The following is a 25582-nucleotide window of genomic DNA, read 5'->3' on the forward strand; positions in this document are numbered from 1 at the left end:
ACCCTTGTTATCTGTTTCATATATGGTAGTGTGCATCTGTTAATCCTATACTCCCCCTTTGGCATGATTCCCTCCCCCTTCATTTTGGTAAGCAAAAGTTTGTTTTGTTTTTTGCATTTTTCAATGGAAGTCAGGAACTTTACAACAAAGAAGACGACAAATCATTTAAGACTGAGGACAAAGCACTGGATTCTGACTTGCTTATTTAGTTTATTGTGACAAGTTTCCATTTAATCACCATTTTGCCTTGTGTGTATCATGTGTCTCTGGAAGCATACCCACCATATTGCCTCCCTGGACCACATGAAATCTGATAGGGGTAATGCATAGCACAGCATCTCTTGCAAACTCGACTTTCATCTTACTCGGAAAATAATTCATTTATCTGACAAGCAAAATAATTGCAAGTTCAAAAGAATTTACTGTGACTAGTAAATCTTTGCCTAAATCCTGACCACTAATGGTACACTTGTATACTGCTCTCATGAAGATGAATATTGAAAACATAATATTTTTTTAATAATATAATTGGTAGTACAAATTTTAATCTATTGAAGAATTGTGAGATGGAGGAAAAATGAGTTCAAACTCTTCTTTTCCTTAAAGTTAAGTAATGTGAAAAAGTCAAGATCATATTTAAAATTTCTTTTATAGTTTTGAGACTTTTTTGTTGCCCAAAATAATTTTACAAAAGTGAAGGTGAATATGATAGTAAGAAAGTTAAGGTTTAGAAAATAAGCATCTGCCCTTAAGGAGAAAATGGTTTTTTAACAAACGTAGATAATATAAGGAGAAAGAAATGGCACCCCACTTCAGTACTCTTGCCTGGAAATTCCCATAGGTGGAGGAGCCTGGTAGGCTGCAGTCCATGGGGTCGCTAAGAGTCGGACACGACTGAGCGACTTCACTTTCACTTTTCACTTTCATGCATTGGAGAAGGAAATGGCAACCCACTCCAGTGTTCTTGCCTCAAGAATCCCAGGAATGGTGGAGCCTGATGGGCTGCCATCTATGGGGTCTCACAGAGTCGGACACGACTGAAGCAACTTAGCAGCAGCAGCAGCAGATAATATAAAATTTGCTATATCAACAATATGTATTATTTCCTCAAACAGCTGAATAAGCTAATGTGTATTTATTGAATAAATAAATGTGTTAGTGAAAATGAGTGGATAAATGAATGGATATACTTAGTGGTAACACTCTCTTCTTCCTGTTTATTATTTTTAGAAAACAATGCTTATTTTAAGGTGCCATAAAGAATTCATTGAAAGAAAAAGGTGAAATTCCTCATTTTCTCTTGTGGCAACAACCAGTTGTTACAGTATGATGAGAATGTCTTAGGTTATAAGATATTGCTTATGTAGGTTGAATTACCCTACCTGAATTTATAGGGTTTTGGGGAATCAGTAGAGGAGAAAACACAAATAAGCAAAAAGGCAGTTTGTCCTATTCTAAAAATAAATATTTGTCCATTTAATTACATCCTCAATAAGATAAATAGAAATGGATTAAGAAAATTACAGTAGTTTAGAAGAAGTTAATGTGTTCTCTATCCCTGTTTTTATTCGATTTTGATAATAATTGTGTTAAAGGGACACCATGCACTATGTATTTTTAAACATTTAGCCAGCCACAGTAACATCCAAAAGTACAGAGTATTAAAAAAAAAAAGCAGTGGACTTGATACTGTCGTGGCAGGTTTTTAACTCTTGGAAATCAAGATAGGGGAAACAAATGTCACTATGAAGTTAAGGCTTTTTGCAAGTCTTGGGACATTATGGAGAGCGTAATAAATCTAATAAATCTTCCTACAACGTGGGAACAGAAAGAGTAGTTGCAGAAATACACTGAGGTGGGAATGTGAAAAGAAAGGAAGAGCCTCTGCTGATAAAGGAGCAAGCTCACATCAGCCTAAGCACTGGCTACAGTGCCTCTCCTGGGGCTCATTCTCCAGGAATGTATCCCTTGTGCTAAATAGAGTACTTATGTAAACACACTCTGTAGACATTTGAAAATACTGGAATAACAGTTCTTCAGAGGTTACAACGTAATTATTTCTAGCTGTTGCATTTATTTATCTTAGTGCCAATTTATAGAGCTAGTCTTTGACTTATGTTACCTACTGTGTCTTGTTTCATCATTTGAAAAAGTACATAAACAACATTTAAGAAAAATGCAAACACCAGTGACTTTATTCAGTGAATAAAACAGCTGGAAACTTATTTCTTATTATTTTGTAAATGGATAGTTGAATGTAACATTATATCCATGGCATGTTGAAAAATAAAAAAGGAGAAAGAATAGAAACTTGGCCTTCTGAATGAACAGCTTTTTAAAACACTAGCTTTTGATTTTATCTGAGCTCTACTGGAGAAAGTTTTTACTATCTCTGCAAGGCCTAGAGGAAATCAGTGAACTAGAAAAGCTGGATATCATTTCTGACTAATCTCTTAGTCATCCTAATAATAGGAAATTATTTAGTTCCTATTTTTCATAGTAGTCCATCTTGAACAATAAAAATCACATAGCCCACTCAGAGATATTTCAGGAAAATGGATGTGATGCTTTGAAGAAATACTTACTTAAAAAGAGGCACTGCGAATGTTTTGCATTATGCTACTGTTTATCACTTATTTCTCAAAGTGTATCCAGGAAAGTTAGCTGAAAATGACCTTGTTGTTTATAGTTTGGATGATTAGGGTTGAGGCATTGTCATTAGCCAAGTTAAGAAATAATAGGTCTGTTTGCTTTCTTTTCAGGAAGAATACACAGATAACTGATTTGGTTGGGGATGGTTTGAATTTATGAAAAAGTACCTGAAAGTCATTCACATAGAATTGATAGTGCTGTGTTACAGAAGAGTGCTGTGTCATACTCAGAGGATGTACGATACGCAGAAAGGATAGAAAAAAAATTTTTAATGCCTCTCTCTATAATCTGCAGTCAGATGGGAGAAAAAGCAAGAAAGTGACAGAGAAAAAGCAAATTAATAAATTTTGGGGAAAGGAGAATGATACATTATCAAGAAACACAAAAGACTAAAGAAGGAAGTAGTTAATGGCGCCAGATGATACAGAGGACAAGAAATGAGAAAAGGACATTGATTCTGGCAGTTAGAAGGGCACCAGTAACTATTGAGAAGGCAGTTTGACTAGAGTTGGGAGGGAGAGAGGTAGAATCCTCATTGCAGACCAGATTCCAAGAAGATGAGTCACTAGTAAGTTGGAAGATACGTATGAGAACAAGTTTAGACAACTCTATTAAGATAATCAGCAATAAAACAAAGAAAAGTGGGTGTTAGCTGGAGAGTTCAGAGTAGAGAAGATTCTTGTAGAACAGTGGAGGTTCCAATAGAAGCATGTTTCTCCCACTAAAGGAAGATACAGGAGTCCATGGAGAAGGAAAGAATGCTCATTAAAATAAGGGGCTTCCCTGGTGGCTCAGACGGTAAAGCGTCTGCCCGCAATGCGGGAGACCTGGGTTCGATCCCTGGGTTGGGAAGATCCCCTGGAGAAGGAAATGGCAACCCACTCCAGTACTCTTGCCTGGAAAATTCCATGGACAGAGGAACCTTGTAAACTATAGTCCACGGGGTCGCAAAGAGTCCCGCGTGACTGAGCAACTTCACTTCAGTGGAGGGTGCAAGAGATCAAAGAAGTTGAAAGAGAATAAAAAAGTGGATAGGAAGGTTGATCTTAGAAAGGATCCTGAACCAAGCAATTCCAGGTTCTGAAGGTTGTGTTGAAGGAGGAGGTACTCAGCAAAGGAGACCTCCTGTCACCTCGGTACCTTCAGTTCTATCTTGTTTGTTATCTGGATGACTCACAGCCTTGTTCACACTCACAATTATGTATTGCTTTTTAAATCCTTTAGTTTAACTCGGCTTGCCTTGTAGTCTCACTATGACTGTAAATTTTGTGAGGACATGGACATGAATATATTGTTTAATAACCATATATGCATTGCTTAATAACTCCCTTTTCATGTAGTCCATAATGTATTTCAGTAATCCCAAAAGCCAGTGCTACCAGGGGATGTTTTGCAGCCTGGTCTGTCCATCATAATACCAGGTTGAAGGGTAATTAGCGACATAGGTGAACCTTAAAAGCTGTTTCTAAAACCAATCCTCATTTTCAAATGAATGGGACAGGTTATTAATATGGTACTTTTTTCCGTCTTCTGGTTAAGAAAGTTACAGCATAGCAAAACATAACTAAGGTCTCAGAAATGGATATCTCCAAAGCCAGATAAAAATTTTAACCATAATTCATTGTAGAAACTGGAAATATCTAAAGATAATTATGAAAAAACAAAATTATGCAAAGTTATTGGTTGCTAAATGCTATGGTTTACACATTGTTTATATCAACTAAAGATTAGATTGTGTCCTTCACTTTGGTCTGATCCACACTGTAGTCACAAATCCCTTGATTTGAATAGTTGAATTATGTTTTCTGATTGTTTCTTGGAAAAAACAATCTGATGCAAAAATTAAAAAGGAAAAGCTGTCATTTCCCATTTAGATAACATATGGTAAATATGTTTCTATTTGTTTATACTAAGTATATTACTATTTGTTTTATTGCTGCTGTTTTTTACATAAATTAACAATGATTTTTTTTTTAAAGTAGAGCTTTATAGACACAGATTATGAACTAAGTACTATTTTCGTGATTTTACACTAGCTACTGAAAATAAAATACCATATCCATTCAAATTGCTAAATTATATAAAGCTGTAAAGTTTATACTGTAAGCCACTTGATTTTATTCCTCCTGAAAATACTTGGTTTTATTTCTCTTCAGAAAAAGTAGAGAAGGAAGAATTGAGGAGTGAATCAATAAATGAATAAACCATTGCCAGGGACAACTTCCATATACTCATTCTGCCGTGTTTTTATTAATATTACCCCAAATCGTATAAACACGCTGATTGATGATGATTATTATGCAGTTGCAGAAACATCTTATTTTCTCCTGAAAGAGCCGAGAAAAACTTGAGAAGGTCCTTTAATTGCATTTGTATTTTGTTTTTTTTTCTCTTTTCTTTTTAAAATTATGAGCGTATAGTAGTAGTAGTGTTAGTCGCTCAGTTGTGTCCAACTCTTTGCAACACTATGGACTGTAGCCTGCCAGGCTCCTCTGTCCATGGGATTCTCTAGGTGAGAATACTGAAGTGGATTGCCATTTCCACCTCCAGGGGATCTTCCCAACCCAGGTATCGAACCTGGGTCTCCTGCATTGCTGGCAGATTTTTTACTGTCTGAGCTACAGGGATGTCCAAGAAACTTGGAAAATCCTGAACAAGGTTACATATAGTTCCACTATATATTACAGTTATTTTTTCAAGTAGCTTAATTAAGATTTTTAGCTGGAGTTTCAATACCAAACTCTCAAAACTTAACTAGAATGAATATCCAGAAAAGTAGAGGGTTATAGTAGACCTGAAAAGCATGATGAATCAAGTCAATCAATTCAGTTCATAATTAAGATTTATATGATTTTCACTCAATAGTAGGATACAAATTCTATTCAAGTTCCCATAGACTAGGAGACAATAGAACATATCCAGGGATATAGAACAAGGGGCAAAAATTTCATGGTCTTAAGGTATTGGAATCATATAGAATCTGTTCTCTTACTATTGTGGAATTAATCAATATCAAAAGAAATTTGAAAATAATCCACATACTTTCAAGTGCATTGTGACATTTACCAAGAGAAAGCTTGAATTTAGCCATTGAAAACTTCAATAAAGTTAGACTGAAAAAATATAGAGGGTGACTGCAGAGAGGAAAGCATTTAAATGAGAAATTAATGTCAAAGATACTTAAAAACAACAACCACCACCTGTATTTGGAAATTAAACATCCAGTATTAAATGATGGGTGTATCTACGAAGCCATAACAAAGAGAATTAGAAAATACATGTAACAGAATAAAAGTGAAAAGAGAATTTACTGGAATTTTTTACATGTAGCTGAGGCTCCTCAGTGCAACTAAATACATTTGTATTTTAAACTCAAGCAGAGTTTCAGAGTTTTGCCCAGGCCTGTGTCTCTCAGGCCACATCAAACTGCCCTTCTGTCTAGACGCTCCTCTCCAGCCTCCCTGCAGGTTTTTTTTCTTTTTTTCTATCATACATCCAGTTATCTCACATTTGTGCTTTCTCATCATTCTGTTTTCTCATTAAAACCTCCTCACCCTTGTTTTCTTAATTAATGACTCTTGTTCTTCTAGACTCAACTCCGGTGACAGTTCCTCTGGGGAGCCTCCCTTGGTTTTTCCGTTTCCCCAGGCTTGAGTGATGATCCCATAGCATCCGATACTGTGGCTCTTGTAATGTTTACTGATCTGCATCCTCTGGGAGGCAGCAGGGACTCTGGCCCTTAGCTTTGGATCTACAGTGGCCAGCACCACTGTGTAAATGCTCATTTTGTGTTGCCTGAATGCATGTACAAATAGCTGTTTTGTTTTGGACATTAAGCTATGTTTTATCTTTGTTTTGGGGCGAGGGGTGTGTGGGTATAAGCTTTTGGGATTATGCAGTATGTTATAAAATAAATTGGTGTAAGTTTGGTTTGTAGTGAGTAGTTTATGGAAATATAGAACTAACACCTGCAGAAAACTCTGCCCCATTTAAAATTAACACATAGGTTTAAACTTGGTCTGATAAACTTTTTATCTTTAATCTGAGGATGCGTAGAGAGGCTGTGATTATCCACAGCAGCAGCAGCTACAGTAAACAGACCATCCCAATTTCAGTAGCTTATCTAAACCAAGAGCTGTTTTTCTTGCCCTGTAAAGTCAATGGTGCAGTCCTGCGTCCAGCAGCTCAGGAATTATGCTCCATTTTCCTCCCACATGTGGCTTCGGAGGTACCTAAAGTTTTGGCAGAGAGAGTCTGGGAAAGAGCATTGCCTTCTGGTCATCACTTTTCAGAATTTATACCACTGTTTATGTTCAGGCTCTCTGGGCTAGAGTTGGTTACATGGCACAACTTAATTGCAAGAGAGGCTAGAAAATGTAGCCTTTTGGAGCACTTTGAGAAGACGGTGCACAGAAGTTGACGTAGTCAATCTGTTTTGCTTTGTCCTTCATGTTCCTGTTCATGGGAGTGGGCAAGAACGGATGAGTAGGAAGTAGATGCTCGTGGGTTAATTCAAGTGTAAGAGAGTAATTCCAGTTGTTTATTGAGCCCCTTGTTAAATCTCATGTGTATTAACTCCCAAAGAAGAGTGTCTCAGTAGAGCCTCATCTTTTTGGCTTGTGATCTGTTTGAGGATCTGATAAGAGTTGTCAAAGTGCACACTAGCACTTAACTCTGAAATCTGGGGGCTCAGGAAACCTTCACAGCCCACCAGTCATTGTCCTGTCAGTGTTGAGAATGCCCGGACAGCACTCCTGGATGGCTGAAGTATTAGAGATTAGAAATCAGCACAAATGTAATTTTTTCCTGTCTTAGGTGAACACTAGGAACCTTTTAAAATTAAAACTTGATCCCCTCAGATTGAATGGAGGAGGTAAAATAGTTGCAACTTGGATATAGAGTCATTCAAGGAGAGAGATGTGATAATAGACAAAATTGTTTATAAAAGCATATTTGAGAGTCAGGCAGCTGATGGGGACTGCAAATTCCTTTTATTCGTGGTCTCTCTTGCCTGTTCATCCTATATGAGGCTTTAATGAAAAATGGATTAAAATTTTCAGTTTTTTGTGACTGTATTACAGACAAGTCAGTGCTTTGCTATTAAAAGATATACTTGAGTTTAAGGATCATACAGATTAATGAAAACACTGAAAGAGATTGCCATAGCTGAAATCTCTACTCATGGTCCCTTTGTTCTTTAAAGTTATAATGCAAATCTGTTAAATTGGAGTTTTATATTCTCAATTCCTTCACTGTAAGTTTTATGTTTTTTTACCATATGAAAAGTAAATGCCCCCAAATTCTTCATTTATAGAGTGAAGCAGGGCATGTGTGTACTGAGTAAGTTAGTATCAAGTCGATACGTATTTAATCTGAAGTCCACGCAGAAGATTTCAGTCAGTAAACTACCAGACTCAGGGAGGAGACCTGCTGCTCTGAGTGAGTGCTGTCTCTTCAGTCGTGTCCGATTCTTCGTGATCCTGTGGTCTGTAGCCTGCCAGGCTCCTCTGTCCATGGGATTTTCCAGGCAAGAATACTGAGGGTGGTTGCCATTTATTCCTCCACAGGATCTTTCTGACCCAGGGATCGAACCGGCATCTCTTGCGTTTCCTGCATTACAGGCAGATTCTTTGTCGCTGAGCCACTGGGAAGCCTTGTATTTAATTAGGGTTTTAGAATGATTTCTTTTCAAAAAGTGATACCTGTTTATGCCCATTTTTTCAGAGGAAAATACTGAGGTTCAAAATGTTTAAATGGGTCTCTCCAAGTTTGCGTGTATAGAATTTCTTTACCTGCCATTTTAGCAGTCTTCTCAGTAGATTTTATTCCATCAAAAGTCTACTCCCTTTGCTAGACTTAAGACAAACCGAGAGACATAAATTCTGTATCACATATCATTGTTCCTCCAGAGCCTTGCACTTATCTGGGCACTTAGTACATGTTTATGGACTGAAGGAATGAGTAAATGACTAAATGAAAGTATTACAAATAAAAAAGAATGACACCCCATCCCAGTCTGACTGTCTGAGAGGCAAAATAGCATTGTAGAGACTTTCCTTGGTTCAAGTACTAGGTCGACCTGGTACTACATCAGGGAACTTGGCAATAACATTATCTACCTTACAGTGTGGGTGTGAGGATTAAATGAGTTTATATATACAAATGCCAGGGGCAAAGCCTATGTCCAGTTTAATGTTGCTTTATAAATTTAAGCCCCAAGGATTTTGGTCTGCTGCTGCTAAGTCGCGTCAGACAGCAGCCCACCAGGCTCCTCTGTCCCTGGGATTCTCCAGGCAAGAACACTGGAGTGGGTTGCCATTTCCTTCTCCAAGGCATGAAAGTGAAAAGTGAAAGTGAAGTCGTTCAGTTGTGTCCAACTCTTCAAGACACCATGGACTGCAGCCTATCAGGCTCCTCCGTCCCTGGGATTTTCCAGGCAAGAGTACTGGAGGGGGTTGCCATTGCCTTCTCCCAGGATTATGTGAGTAGGACATAAATATTTAAATTTTTGACTAAAATCAGACAGAGACAGTGAATAAAATTTGACATGGACTGAATAAAAGGAGGCAAAATATTTTAAACTTTGACTTATTACTGTGCATTTGATAGTTCTGGAAATTGAGACTAATTTCAGATTTTAGTTTTAGCATAAAATATTTAAGTGTAACTTATTTAAGATGAAGTTTTAAAAACAAGTTTTGTGAGACTATACAATTAAACTTCTCTTGCAGATTTAATTTTCTTTCACTGTTAAGTGAGCATTCAGTTAGAAAGATGCGGTCATTAATTAGTGAACAGAATATGAGGAACTGCTAGGCTAACTAAGTTATTAGATATAGTCCAGAATTTAGACTAATATACTGAATATAAATATTCATCTATTGTTTTATGAGAGAATGTGTATTTCAAAGCCAATTTAAGATGAAAATTATTCACTAAATGTGACTTTATTTCCAAGAGTTATTTAGTCTGCTTCCAGGCAATTTCATTATTCTGATTTGTTGTTTAGTCACTAAGTTCTGTCCAACTCTTTGTGACCCCATGGACTACACCCTCCTCTGTCCTCCACTATCTCCCGGAATTTGCTCAAGTTCATGTCCGTTGTATCATTGATGCTGGCTGACCATCTCATCCTCTGCCGCCCACTTCTCCTTTTGCCTTCAGTTACTCTGATAGATTTACTCAAAAGCACAGAGAGGAGAAGCAGCACCAGATATCGTGTATTTTTGCCATATGTTGGTTTGAGTCATCCCCAAATACGGGGGAGTGACCGTGGAGCTTGTTCGTTTAACATACTATGTGTGCCCCTGTGAATTAATAAACAATAGTAACAAAAGTGGCCACCGTGGCCACGCAGCTACCAAAGCCCAAAAAGAGCCTGCTTTTTTTAAAGAATATATTTAAAATTGCTTCTGGCTCCAATTTCATGACACTTTATGTGTCATAAGAAACAGCAAGAATTCCAAATGGTGTGAAATGGAAAGACTGTTTTCAGTTGAATGATATTCCTTGTTATCTAGTACAGCAGAGCCGCCTGGGTTGGTGATGATCAGGAGGCAGAGCATCATCAGTTTTCATGGGTTTATGAAACCATTTTCTGATTCATGAAAATGGGTGCTAAGAAAGACAACAGTCTCTGTGACTTATGCTTTATTACACTCAGATGCAATTTTAATAGTCTCAAACTAAAATAAACAGATATCCCAGCATACTTTTTATATATAAAGACTGTCCAAAGAATTTATTATTCTGTTCTTTTCTGAGATGGATTAGACTTAATGTCCTTCTCAGTTTTTGTGTGTCATTAGCAGTATTCAACTGTTGGGAGATAAGCCTTTGATCTCTTTAAGATAACTTTTCCAGTATCTGCTCCTTAAAAGAAACAGTGGACTCCTAGAATATGCATAGATGATGTGCTAAGGAAGCTACTAGTAACCCAGGTTTAAAAGGACACTTGTAAAAGGTGGCATGGTTTCAGATATTACGCAGATACTTCTCCCCTTTTCTCTGTGTTTCTTAAGGGTTAGAAGTTGAGCTGTTCATGATCCCTCTTTAGTGGAAGAGGAGCCATCCGACAGGGCATGTGTCTTGAAGTGTATGCCTCCTAGAAAATTGAAATTAATTATGTGGAATAAAATAAGATACTGTTCCCTTCAGAACATTAACTTTGTTGTAGAAATGGTTTTCTTTTTAGTTTATAAAAATTATAAAAATATAATTATTTTTGTTCTCTAGTTCCTAGAGATGTATATACGTGTGCATGTACGTGCTGTATGTGTTTGTGTGCGTGCACATGTCTATGCTCTTACATTTCCCCGAGTATATTTTAATGCAGAGTCATACATTTTTCTTGTGATACTACCATGCTTATAACCTCAAATGTAGTGAGTCCTTTGGCAGGGAGATAGCTGAGGAACGAGAAGACCTGGTTCTGTCTCCAAATTCACCGTGTACTTATTGATGTGGCTTTGAGGCTTCTCTTTACACATTTCCTAAACGAGGCTTGTGCCGTCCTGAACTGTGAAGTATGCCTTGTCTGTCTCTGCAAGCTGCTAGGAGAGTGTGTTCGTAGAAAGCCCAGTACAGTACTTTGCTCATAGAGGCCCTCAGGAATGGTAGATGTGATTAGCAATATTATCTTCTGTCCTTAAAAGTGATGCAAGGGAGGAGGTGGGTCAGTTTTCAAAAGCCCTGATTGTCATCAGGACCACTGCTGCTCACTAATTCTGTGATACTTGGCCAGACATGTCACATCTCAAAGCCGGTTTCCTCACCTCTACAATAAAGTTGTAGCACCTGCCTTGAGGATTTCAAACGACAGTTGTGAGGATTATAGAAAATAATAATTGCTATATAAACATAAACAGTGGTAGCTTTTATATATATCTTTGGTGCTAAGTTCCTGCCTCTGAGAAGGGAGCCTTGTAGGAGCAAGGAAGTCACCAGAGAGTGAATGTGAGAGGGATCCGTAAAGACTACTTTTGTTTCAGTAATGTGATAATTAGGGTTCTCAGGGTATGAGTGGTGTGTTTTCTTGGCTGGGTGGGGGTGGCGGGGGTAGGGGGGAGGGAGGTGGGGTGGTGTGGAACAGGAGAAAGGAAGAATAGGTGGAAAACAGAGTTGGAGAAATTGAATCTCAGATGGTGCCTTTCCTTCCCCATGTTTTTTCTTGCTTCTGTATGAGCAACATTAATCAGGAAAGTCTAAGCTACCATGAGATAATATAGAATGAGGAAAGTGAGATGCAGAGTTAAAAATAAGGTTGGTCCGTGGTCAGTATGTCAAGATATGGGTGATGGCAAAGGAACAAGTAGAATTCATAGTGAAATTATGAAATGAGTGAAATTAGAAATGTGGAGTTCTCCAGGGCCCACAGAGCAGAATACACTTGAGAAGTTAAAATTAAAGATAGAGGGGTGTGTGTGTGTGTTAAGGAATGAGTATTTATGTAGGCTGTATTGAAGAAAAACAGGATTTGTTAACTTTAGAGTGTTAAATTTCATATGCCATACCAATGAGGATTGTTTTTGGCATCCCATGACCAGTCAACATGTGTATAAAGAATTATTAAACTTAAAAAACCAGTTATGATTCAGGGAGCTTTAAAGTCATATACAGGTTTATTCATGATGTATGTATAAATGTATCACTATCTGATATGTTTTATTAAAAACATTTATTCAAATTTAAACAGAGGTATTGATGAAGATAGTAAGTATAGTATTCAATCACAGGCTTCTTAAAAATTCTATAAGCCCATTTTATTTAAAAAAAAAGAAAAAAGACATGATTAAAGAGAAAAGTAGAGTTGAAAGTTACCTTTGGGATTTAAGTGACTTGTCAGAATAAACGATAGAAAAGACAGCAAAAGCTATTTGAAAAAATACATATCTCATTCACTTTTAAATATTCAAGTTCAGTTAGTTTTCTTCTTAAATGGATGTCTTTCCTTTGCTTTCAGGAATAGAGAATTAATTGAGTTATCTAAGTGATGGCATTCTCTCTCTTTTTATTTTCTTTCATTTTTGCTTTTATCCATTGTGATAAAACATACTTTGCTTCTTTTATGTTTATGGATTGCATTAAAAAGCACTGGTTAGCTGTCTTTTCTGTAAAATGAATTGAGTGATCCATATTGGTTAATCTCTGAATTATAAAAGGTATCTCCTGCAGACATAAACTGCAGACCTAATTTATGGAAAGGTATCAGTTGCTTAAGTGTTGTTGAATCACTAAGTCCTGTCAAACACTTTTACAACCCCACGGACTGTAGTCTGCCAGGCTCCTCTGTACATGGGATTTCCCAGGCAAGAATACTGGAGTGGGTGCCAGGGGATCTCACTGACCCAGGGACTGGACCTGGATCTCCTGTACTGGCGGGCGGATTCTTTACCACTGAGCCACCAGGGAAGCGGACATTCAGTTCAGTCAGTTCAGTTCAGTCGCTCAGTCGTGTCCAACTCTTTGCGACCCCATGAATCGCAGCACGCCAGGCCTCCCTCTTCATCACCATCTCCCGGAGTTCACTCAGACTCATGTCCATCGAGTCCGTAATGCCATCCAGCCATCTCATCCTCTGTCGTCCCCTTCTCCTCCTGCCCCCAATCCCTGCCAGCATCAGAGTCTTTTCCAATGAGTCAACTCTTCGCATGAGGTGGCCAAAGTACTGGAGTTTCAGCTTCAGCATCATTCCTTCCAAAGAAATCCCAGGGTTGATCTCCTTCTGAATGGACTGGTTGGATCTCCTTGCAGTCTAAGGGACTCTCAAGAGTCTTCTCCAGCACCACAGTTCAAAAGCATCAATTCCTTGGCGCTCAGCCTTCTTCACAGTCCAACTCTCACATCCATACATGACTACTGGAAAAACCATAGCATTGACTAGACAGACCTTAGTTGGCAAAGTAATGTCTCTGATTTTGAATGTGCTATCTAGGTTGGTCATAACTTTTCTTCCAAGGAGTAAGTGTCTTTTAATTTCATGGCTGCAGTCACCATCTGCAGTGATTTTGGAGCCCCCCAAAATAAAGTCTGACACTGTTTCCACTGTTTCCCCGTCTATTTCCCATGAAGTGATGGGACTGGTTGCCATGATCTTTGTTTTCTGAATGCTGAGCTTTAAGCCAACTTTTTCACTCTCCTCTTTCACTTTCATCAAGAGGCTTTTTAGTTCCTCTTCACTTTCTGCCATAAGGGTGGTGTCATCTGCATATCTGAGGTTATTGATATTTCTCCCGGCAATCTTGATTCCAGCTTGTGTTTCTTCCAGTCCAGAGTTTCTCATGATGTACTCTGCATAGAAGTTAAATAAGCAGGGTGACAATATACAGCCTTGACGTACTCCTTTTCCTATTTGGAACCAGTCTGTTGTTCCATGTCCAGTTCTAACTGTTGCTTTCTGACCTGCATACAGATTTCTCAAGAGGCAGGTCAGGTGGTCTTGTATTCCCATCTCTTTCAGAATTTTCCACAGTTTTCTGTGATCCACACAGTCAAAGGCTTTGGCATAGTCAATAAAGCAGAAATAGATATTTTTCTGGAACTCTCTTGCTTTTTCCATGATCCAGTGGATGTTGGCAATTTGATCTCTGGTTCCTCTGCCTTTTCTAAAACAAGCTTGAACATCAGGAAGTTCACGGTTCACGTATTGCTGAAGCCTGGCTTGGAGAATTTTGAGCATTACTTTACTAGCATGTGAGATGAGTGCAATTGTGCGGTAGTTTGATCCTTCTTTTGTGTTGCCTTTCTTTGGGATTGGAATGAAAACTGACCTTTTCCAGTCCTGTGGCCACTGCTGAGTTTTGCAAATTTGCTGGCATATTGAGTGCAGCACTTTCACAGCATCATCTTTCAGGATTTGAAACATCTCCACTGGAATTCCATCACCTCCACTAGCTTAAGGTCCACTTGACTTCACATTCCAAGATGTCTGGCTCTAGATGAGTGATCACATCATCATGATTATCTGGGTCATGAAGATCTTTTTTGTACAGTTCTTCCGTGTATTCTTGCCACCTCTTCTTAATATCTTCTGCTTCTGTTAGGTCCATACCATTTCTGTCCTTTATCAAGCCCATCTTTGCATGAAATGTTCCCTTGGTATCTCTAATTTTCTTGAAGAGATCTCTAGTATTTCCCATTCTGTTGTTTTCCTCTATTTCTTTGCATTGATCGCTGAGGAAGGCTTTCTTATCTCTTCTTGCTATTCTTTGGAACTCTGCATTCAGATGCTTATATCTTTCCTTTTCTCCTTTGCTTTTTGCCTCTCTCCTTTTCACAGCTATTTGTAAGGCCTCCCCAGACAGCCATTTTGCTTTTTTGCTTTTCCTTTCCATGAGGATGGTCTTGATCCCTGTCTCCTGTACAATGTCACGAACCTTATTCCATAGTTCATCAGGCACTCTATCTATCAGATCTAGGCCCTTAAATCTATTTCTCACTTCCACTGTATAACCATAAGGGATTTGACTGAGGTCATACCTGAATGGTCTAGCGGTTTTCCCTACTTTCTTCAATTTGAGTCTGAATTTGGTAATAAGGAGTTCATGATCTGAGCCACAGTCAGCTCCTGGTCTTGTTTTTGTTGACTGTATAGAGCTTTTCCATCTTTGGCTGCAAAAAATATAATCAATCTGATTTCGGTGTTGACCATCTGGTGATGTCCATGTGTAGAGTCTTCTCTTGTGTTGTTAGAAAAGGGTGTTTGCTATGACCAGTGCATTTTCTTGCCAAAACTCTATTAGTCTTTGCCCTGCTTCATTCTGCATTCCAAGGCCAAATTTGCCTGTTACTCCAGGTGTTTCTTGACTTCCTACTTTTGCATTCCAGTCCCCTATAATGAAAAGGACATCTTTTTTGGGGTGTTAGTTCTAAAAGGTCTTGTAGGTCTTCATAAAACTGTTCAACTTCAGCTTCTTCAGCATTACTGGTTGGGGCATAGACTTGGATAACTGTGATATTGAATGGTTTGCCTTGGAGACGAACAGAGATCATTCTGTCGTTTTTAACAAATGTTATTTGTTAATTTTCCTTGAAGGGAAAACGTGTTGAGTCTCTCAGAAATTACATTTAGTACTTATAAACAAAGACTAATTATTCCCCTGGTGATTAAAACTTTATCTCCCCAGAATAACACAATTTAAATGTATCCACATGTTGTATCATTTGACTTCAGCTACATGCTGGTTCAATTGGTGAAGAATCCGCCTATAATGCAGGAGAGGCAGGAGACCTGGGTTTAATCCCTAGGTTGGTAAGATCTCCTGGAGGAGATCAAGGCAACCCACTCTAGTAATCTTGCCTGGAGAATCCCATGGACAGAGGAGCCTGGCAGTCTACAGTCCATAGGGTTGCTTAGAGTCAGATATGACTGAAGCAACTGAACATACTCTCATATGCATAAACAAGAAATGGTTGTTGCTTCCTTCTTAGTTGACGTTAGTGGGAACCATATATATTTTTACCTTATCACTTGGGGAGGACAGATGACATTAAAAGTTTCAAATCATTTGTTTTATGAGATCAATCCAAGCTGATTTGCTTGCTAGCAGATTGCTGAACCGAATTATTCTCCATGTCTCATGTACTTTTTATTTAAAATAGTGTTCAGTTAATTTTTTAAAATTATTACTTATCATGAGATGCTTAATTGGATTCTGACTGTCTAGATGGGATAGATGAATCCAGTGGTATCCTGAGAAATGTTTAATAACTTGCTTCCTCAAAGGGAAAGAAAAAACAAACCACCTTGATTTGTCACATTTACTGGTTTCTGTGGTTGAAATACTCATGCCGTGACTGATTTCAACTTACCAATGTAAGGTCACTGAATATAGATTTGAGAAGAGATGTACATAATCAGCTAAAGCCTGCCAGTGCAAGCAGGGGCCAGCTTACCCCTGGAAGGTGTAGTTGCACAAAACTAAATTTCCATTCTACAACTTGAGGGAAGTATGAAGTGAAAGATAAAGGGTGGCTCTAGACATCTCTGGGGCCTCCCCGGTGACTCAGTGGTAAAGAATCTGCCTACAGTGCAGGAGACATGGGTTCAATCCCTGGGTCAGGAATATCCCCTGGAGGAGGGCATGGCAACCCTCTCTAGTATTCTTGCCTCGAGAATCCTATGGACAGAGGAGCCTGATGGGCTACAGGCCGTAGGATCACTAAGAGTCGGACATGACTGAAGTGGCTGAGCATGCATGCATCCTTGCTAGACATCTCTATTGGTATTAGTGAATGTGATGCTCCATGTGAGCTTAGCTCTGTGCTCCAGCCTGTTTCTTTTATTCAGATAACAATTTCCTCAGTAATTCACAGTGAATTAAAAAAGCTAGAAGAGAGTTTGGACATTAAGTATATCATGCCTGTACAGTACCTACCTTTGCTTCATTTGTAGTCAGATCTGACTCATGCTCTAAAACTCAGAGCAGAATAAAACTCAGACATGTTCCCAAGAGAGAGGTGGAAAATTATCATCTTATTGCCTCTTGAAAACATTGGCCTTTTCTCTCTTTGTTCAGCTTCTCCCAAGATACCTGCTTGTCAAATTTTCAGTTGATTCTTTTGGCTTTGTCATGGCAACCAAGTACCTTGGCCGGGGCCCTAATGATTTCCAAATGTTTTATTATCTCTAGTTTCTGATATGCTTATTCTGTCACTTTTTTTAGTATCTTTGCCCTAATGCTTCTCGAATAGGTCCTTGGCCTGTACCTATAATCAGATTAGTATTCCATTACTTGTCTTCCCTACCCCAGTATATCTTCCGTATTTGCTGGAAGTCAGTGCAGCTCCAACATTATACCATAGCATGACAAACCACAACAAAAGTCCTGTACACATATCACAAACCCTGGTGATTATAATTAGGGATAGCTGAAAATCATACACCATCCAGTAATTATGTGTGGTAATATTGATACAAACTTTAACTTTTGAAAATTGATGGGATCCAATATAATCCTTCCCTGCTTATTCACTCATCCTGGCCTATCCTTTCCTTGTCCCTCTCTGCCCTTCAAGATTCATCTCAGGAACCACCCTTTCTGTGAAGCCTTCTCTAATCTCCTCTGCTCCCAGATATAACGTGGACATCCTCTCATGTTCATTTCCTTGGGGCTCCCATAGTACTGTTTTGACCCTTCTGTGAGTACTCCTGAATTTATTATAATTGCTGGTATTTTCCTCCCAAAATTTTATTCTGAAAAATTGCAAATGGAGCAGAAATTGCTGTACCAGCGTCCTGCTGCTGCTGCTGCTAAGTCGCTTCAGTCGTGTCCGACTCTGTGCGACCCCATAGACAGCAGCCCACCAGGCTCCCCTGTCCCTGGGATTCTCCAGGCAAGAACACTGAAGTGGGCTGCCATTTCCTTCTGCAGTGCGTGCATGCCTGCTAGGTCTCTTCAGTCATGTCCGACTCTGTTCGACTCTGTGGACAGCAGCCCACCAGGCTCCTCTGTCCACAAGATTCTCTAGGCAAGAATACTGGAGTGGTTTGCCATTTCCTTCTCTAACCAGTGTCATAGATAGCCATATACCATTCAAATAGATTTCCCAAGTCGGTTTATGTATTCATACACATTTTCCCCTGAATCCAGAAGGAAGTAAATTGCACATATCCACTTCTTTTGTTAGTCAACCCTTACTGAAATCCTCCTGTCCTTGGATTAATTTTGCTCAATAATTTTTAGAGATTTATTTCTCGATTTGTTCATTCATCTAGTATTTATGAAATAGCTACTAGGTTGCAGACGCTGAAGGCGAACTTTGAAGATTTCAATGAGGAGATAGTTTGACTACAGAAAATATCTAATTGAGGATGGCTAGGTTATAAGGAGAGCATAAAATATTACCATTATCAGTGGAGAAAGGAACCCATTACCCAGATCTGTGAATTTGCCATCATTCATCAATTCACTGAACCAGCCACTGATATTTATTGTCTGTTCTATACCAGGCACTGCCAAGGGCTCTAAGTATTCACAGAGGAGGCTTCTGACCTTTGAAGAATCCAGTCTCATAGCAGACAGAGAAGTTCATCTGATGTAGTGGATTATGCTCACTGATGGAGGTCCTCAGAATACTTTGGAAACAGAGGAGAAGGGGGCACGTCAGGCTCCCTGAATGGTTCTAGCGATGCTTGAGTAGTCAGTTGAAGGATAAGGATAAGGAATCAATGAGGCAGATAAAAAGCACATTTGTGACTAAAATATCAGTATATTTCGTGTCAAAGAAGCACGAAAAAATATGGGATGTTCCAGGAACTGCCATCAGTTTGGTGTAATTGCTGTGGCAGTTGCCAAAGGGCAGTTATGAGAAAAGGGGAGGCACAGGGCCGGAGGCTAAAACCCAGGTTATGAAAGACTTTGTGAGTTCAACCAAAGAGCTGGATCTTTACTTAAAAGGTTGAGGCAGCTAGTGAATAACTCAGGTGGGATAGTGATGGTTACCAGATTTGTATTTTAGTAAACTTGTCCTGAAAACGATTATGAGGAGGACCGATCTTACTGTTTTTAATTTGGGGATCGTACTATTTTAAATATTGCTGTAATAGGAGGTAACTCAAAGAGCAAAAGTGAATAAATGGCAGGATATATAATTATTGTGTATTTAAGAAATTAACCAAATAATAGATACCTCAACCAGTGTCTCTTTAACCCAAGAGCCAATTTTATTTTCTTTCATACATTTTCTTCTAAGATAATGGGCATCTAAAAAAAATGCTTTTAAAATGTATTGCTTACAGCAAAGAGTTAGTAGTCTCTGCAGTTAATTTTGCTCCGTAACAGAGAGAGGGAGAGAGAGAGAGAAGGAAGGCATCACTATAATTAGACACCTGGGTTTGCGGGGACTGGATGTCATTTAAAGCATTTTATTCCTTGCTGCAAAACTCTTTTGGTTGAGTAAATGAATAGGAATTAATCAATGAAAACATGACGGTAATTCTGGAGATTTTATAATTGATGTAATGTTTTTGTTTATTGGGCTAGTTCCCCCTGATTGACTTGCAGATTGTAGCAGCTCTGACAAGGCACCCATCGCTCACATTTCAGGTCTCTGCACCCTGCACTGCGGGTCTACAGCCAGATCGATGGGCCCCAAGATCATGTCTGAGATTGCATCAATAGGGATCACTCATGCAGCTGTTTCAAATCTCTGACATAGATTCAAGAAGCATAACCTAGCTGTATTCGTTTAAAATAGCACATCGCGTTTGTTTTAAACTCCTGCAGTCAGATAGCAGAGTTCTTTCTTTAAGGATAATGCTACAAAAGAGTTTATCAACTTGAGCTTTGAAGGGCATGTTGTTAAGACTTGAGTTCTGAAGGGAATCTTGTTAAATTGACTTTCAGGCAAACCAGAGTTTCTCTCCTCTGCGCTATCACCAGTGTGGATGTGATGAGTATTTGTAGTGGGGTCTGCCCCATGTATTGTGGGATGCTTAGCAGCAGTCTTGGACTCCACTCTCTAGATGCGAATAGCAGTTTCCCCCCAAAAACCAAACAGTTCTGACAACCAAACTTGTCCTCATATATTGTCAAATGTCTCCTGGTGGGCAAAATTGCCCCTGCTTCAGAACCACAGAGTAGACACTTAAGGATTAAAAAAAAAGAAGTAATTCAGTGAACCTTCTCATGGTCTAATTGCATGTATTCATTTCTCAAATATAGACTACTATACTTATATATAGATATAGATATGTAAATATTATATTTTGGTGTTTTGCTGAGTGCTAATTTAGAGAGCATTTCAGATGAACAAATCTGAAATATCTGTAGAATTGTCTAAATATGTGTGGTTTCCATGTTTTAAAATTAATATAGAGAAAAATCAACCAACCACAGAAGTGTGTATCAAATTTGTAGATGAAGTTTGATAACAGGTTCTATATTTTTACATAATAATAGCAGGATTAGGATTAAATCTGTAAGAATATAACCAGAAAAGATAGTTCTTTTAAATCATGGTTTATAATATTGGAGTTATATGTTTTGGGGTTTCATTTTTATGTACAAATTTAGTAAGTCTTCAATTTGAAATATGTTATTACTAGTATTTGGAAGTAGCATTGAGAGACATAAATTTAAGTTGCTATGGAAATGACACAAACCTAATACACTGAAAGCCTAATCTTCATTTAAATGTTAACAACCCAGTGTTAAGTTTATAGAATGAGCCATAGGATAACAGGGTAAAGGCTGTTGAGGGAAGGATTTGGTAGGGAGGTGCTATTATTAATAAATTGAATAGAGGTATTAGAATTCTTCTAGCTGCATTTATAGAAGACCAATAAGTTTCAAAGAAAAGGAGGATGAAGAAGTAGGTGTAGGAATAAGCCCAATGAAATTAGTTTCTGTCTTAGCCCAGTATTAAAATAATATTTAAGTATTTAAAGAAGTTTTAAAAATAATTTTTTACTGAGTGCTGACTATATATCAGGCTTTGTGGTGCCACGCTAGTTGCCTGCATTTATATGATTCTGTTCATTCTGTAAAACAGTTCACTGAGGCAAGTATTGATGGTCCCATTTTAGAGATGAGAAAACTAAGAATTGCTAAGTATATATCATATAGTTGGTTAATATCAGAACCAAAGATTGAGCCTAAATACTACAACGCCTCTGCTCCCATTTTTTACTGAATGTGTTCAACGAGCAGCTAAAATGTGCCAGATACTTAACACTGAAGAAAACATATGTCGGATCCTGTCCTTTTACAGGTAATAGTCTTCATCAGATTGCTTTCATATTTCATTCTTTTTCATGCTTTTTCTGAATCATAATCAAGAATGAGATTCATCCATCACACAGCTGATGGCCCCAGGGAACATAACCTTTGCAGAGGCAGTAAATACATTCCATCAAAACTTTTTCTATGATGAGAATATCTGTCAGGTAAATATTTTGTTCCCACGATATATTATAAACTAAAGATGCTGTTATTCTTCATGTCCTGGAAGAGTTCCTTCTTTTTCAAATTTGATCACTTAAGTTGTATAATTGATAGAGACTGTAACATTTTTGTGTAGCAGTGCCTACATCTTTTATATTTAAAATTCCTTCTAACAAGAGACATCTGTGTACAAGGTAGCTATCGTGTGACTTACAATAACTTTGTGTTTTTGTTATCTCAGTAAGAGATCACTTGCAAGGAAACAATGTACCTTTTGTGATTTCTAGTAAAACACTGCAGGCTTTTTACATGTCTAGCATATGTACTGGAGAAGGCGATGGCCCCCCACTCCAGTACTCTTGCCTGGAAAATCCCATGGATGGAGGAGCCTGGTAGTCTGCAGTCCATGGGGTCACGAAGAGTCAGACACAACTGAGCGACTTCACTTTCTCTTTTCATTTTCATGCATTGGAGAAGGAAATGACAAGCCACTCCAGTGTTCTTGCCTGGAGAATCCCAGTAGCATATGTACAGCATGGCAGAGGTCAGGAAGGATAAATTCATTACATGCTTGCTGCCACTTGCCACTCCAGAAACTGGCTTCCACTCAGAACCGATGTGGAAGTTGAAATCTATCTGACATCGCAGATGATATATTAACCAGGTATGTCCACTAAATTGTAAAACAGAAGCTTTAACTGCATTATATATTTATGGCCCAAATGACTCATTAGTGAACAGACTTCAATGTAAAAACCTTAACTATCTTTAAAACATTTTATTTGGAACATATTTATAACTATTTTCCAAACCCAGTCCTGGCAATGTGATTTTGTTTCTTACAAAATATTTTAAATTTGTTACTTCTAGTTTTGATAAAAGCTTTCCAACTTGGGGGACCGGGTAGGGGGGAGTCCAACAGGGTGAGAGAGATTGCCAAAGAACAGGAAGTAGATCTGTCATTATAGTGATTAAAAGGTATCCACTTCATTAGTTTGTATCATGTCCTGCCTTTTCCTTGGCATAACCACTTTTGAAGTTGTAAGTAAAGATCCAGGACAGACCGTGTTTGGAACTTGCCTCCAAGTATGCTAGCAGTTCCATGGAAGTGGACTGCTCTGTCTGAATGCTGAACTGTCTTTCATCACTCTTGAATTCAGCCTTTTGTAACCCATGTTTCTTCTGGGAAGCTCCTTAGATGATGTCACTAAATCTGTACCACCAAACGTAGGATGATTGTGGCTTATTTAGAAAACATTTAACTATGCTGCTGCTGCTGCTAAGTCACTTCAGCCGTGTCCCACTCTGTGCTACCTCATAGATGGCAGCCCATCAGCCCCCCCCCCTTCCCTGCAATTCTCCAGGCAAGAACACTGGAGTGGGTTGCCATTTCCTTCTCCAATGCATGAAAGTGGAAAGTGAAAAGTGAAAGTGAAGTCACTCAGTTGTGTCCGACTCTTCTCGACCCCATGGACCACAACTCACCAGGCTCCTCTGTCCATGGGATTTTCCAGGCAAGAGTACTGGAGTGGGGTGCCATTGCCTTTAACTGTGCTAGAGATTTGAAATACATACATGTCATTTCTTTAGTTGTTTAGTCGCTAACCCTTGTCTGACTCTTTTGCAACCCTGTGGACTATAGCCCACCAGGCTCCTGTGTCCATGGGATTTCCCAGGCAAAAATATTGGAGCAAGTTGCTGTTTCCTTCTCTCCAGGGGATTTTTCTGACCTAGGGATCCAACCTGTGTTACCTGCATTGGCAAGGGAATTCTCTACCACTAAACACCTGGGAAGCCCAAGTCTGTGGTAACTACTCTAAAAAGTACTTTCCTACCCCAGTGGGTCTTCCCTACCCAGGGATCAAACCCACATCTCCTGCATTGCAGACAAATTCTTTACCACTTACCACCTGGGTGGGAAGATAACACCTATAAAATGTGTATTGTGATAAAATTTCTGAAGTGATCCAAAAACTGTGCTGTTCAGCGGTTTGTAAATTTTGAAAGTAAAATGGGTATGTAGCCCATACAATTTTCTGATAAATCTTATAGTTTTGTAGTTCTTTTCATGACTTGGTTAACTAGTGAAAAATTACTGGATGACTTAACTTTTCAAGTCTTAGCAAACAAAGATGAAATGGTTGAAGGTTTACTGTTCTCTCATAGCTTCAGGATGAGGCAAAATAATTCATGTATTAATGCTGCCATCTTTCATTCTCCCTTTCATTTTCAATTTTTTTTACTTTAAATTAGATGAATGTAATTGAGCCTTTAAACTCATTTTATCTTCCCCAACTAATGTAAAGATTGCTAAAAGATATTTTGTGTGTGTGTGTTAGTCACTCAGTCATGTCCGACCTGTGACCCACATAGACTGTAGCCCACCAGGCTCCTCTGTCCATGGAATTCTCTAGGTGAGAACACTGGAATGGGTTGCCATTTCCTTCTCCAAAGATATATTATTAGAGATTAAGTTGATGTTGTTAAGCAGTTATTTTTTTAAAAAAAATAGAAATAGAATTTGAAAATAGAGTTGAGAAAACTTCACTTAATTTTACTTTTCCTTAAGAACATTTTGTGAACAACTAATATAGCCTTGAGGTTGATATAACAGATACATCATTATAATGATACAATTTTGTGAAACATTTTTTAAAAGGCTGAAAATTAATGCAGTTTTTTTTTTCCCCTGGAAATTTCAAGATAGTTTCAAGGGACTTCTGAAATATTCTGTTAGCTTAAAAGAGGAAGAGATCTTTATCACTTATATATGATTTTTGTGTATGTGTATATATGGGGGAGTCATTGGAGGAGGTGGGAAGGATGTAAAATTTTGGACTCAAAGATATATAAGAATCTTTCAAAAGCATGAACAAAGCATCCTGTATCAGAGCAAACATTTATTTAAAGAATGCTGAATTTGCTACCACTTAGGAGGAAGGCAAGATCGACATTGTATGAGCAAACCTTTGTTTCTTTATCTACAATATTAGGCAGTTGACAAAGCTATCTCTAAATTCTATTCCAGCTGTGATTCCACAATTATTTATTAACTGCAAGTTTTAAAAAAGGAAGGAGAAAAAGAAAAGTATTCTAGTGTTCACCATGGAGCATAAAAGCTGTTAACTAGGCTTATAATTCTAGCCAGAGGGTTTGTTGCTATTTGAATATTGAGTTAACAACTTTCCAACCTTGAATTTAATTACCATCAGAAGCATCTTATTCTGGTCTTAAAAAACCAATGTATCTCTGATTTCAAGACATAATTTTTAGAGAAAGTACACATCTTTTATCACATGTACTTTATACCAGTTGATTTTTATAGCACTTAATTTTATTCTACTTCAATCCATTTTTCTTATTTTACTGTGTGAGTCATCTTGCTGAGCTCTGCCGAGTATAATGTAATATCCTCAGCACCTAATAAGCTGGCAGATACCTTTCCATTTGAATGTAGATGCTACGGAAAATCTTAACTGAATTTGGCTATAATGCTTCACTTACTTTTAAGTGGCCCATTTGGAGGATTAATGAAGGGCTCTTTCAGTTTATTATTATATTGTAGAAATGTAGCAATCTGATGCTTTGGGAGGATAGAATATGACAGGTGCAAGACTGAAATTTAAATACATAGGCATAATGAAGAAATAAATATTATAGCCAATTAGGAAGGTGAGCAAACCTTCAAATGTCAGTCATCCCTTGTTGTTTTAGCATTCCTTATGAAAATAAGGGACATCAAAATAATTGCCTACTAATGTCAGTTATTTTGGATGATGAATTAAGACATTTTCTTTATATATAATGTCATTTGTCCTTAATGATCAAGTAATAGCTTGCAGAATATTAGACATTAATAGTTCGAGGTAGCAAAGATAGACTTAAGTCATACTAAAGTGCTTTGGTTATTTAGGAAAAGAAGTGATTTAATGTAAAAGTCCATAGTATCTGTTTCTAACTAAGTTCTTTTAAATGAAGATTTTCCAATACAGAAGTGGAGAGCATAATATTCTATAATCTAGTGTCAGCAGTTTTCAATATTTGTT

At 38.1% G+C, this 25582-nt stretch overlaps 1 protein-coding gene across 29 annotated transcripts in view; it reads left to right on the top strand.

Annotated features, from left to right (window-relative positions):
- Positions 1-25582, top strand: part of MBNL1 (muscleblind like splicing regulator 1) — a 220388-nt gene that overhangs the window by 112375 nt on the left and 82431 nt on the right. The window lies entirely within an intron of this gene.

The sequence above is a fragment of the Oryx dammah genome, unplaced genomic scaffold, assembly GCF_014754425.2.
Source record: "Oryx dammah isolate SB20612 unplaced genomic scaffold, SCBI_Odam_1.1 HiC_scaffold_2, whole genome shotgun sequence".
Classification (NCBI taxonomy): domain Eukaryota; kingdom Metazoa; phylum Chordata; class Mammalia; order Artiodactyla; family Bovidae; genus Oryx; species Oryx dammah.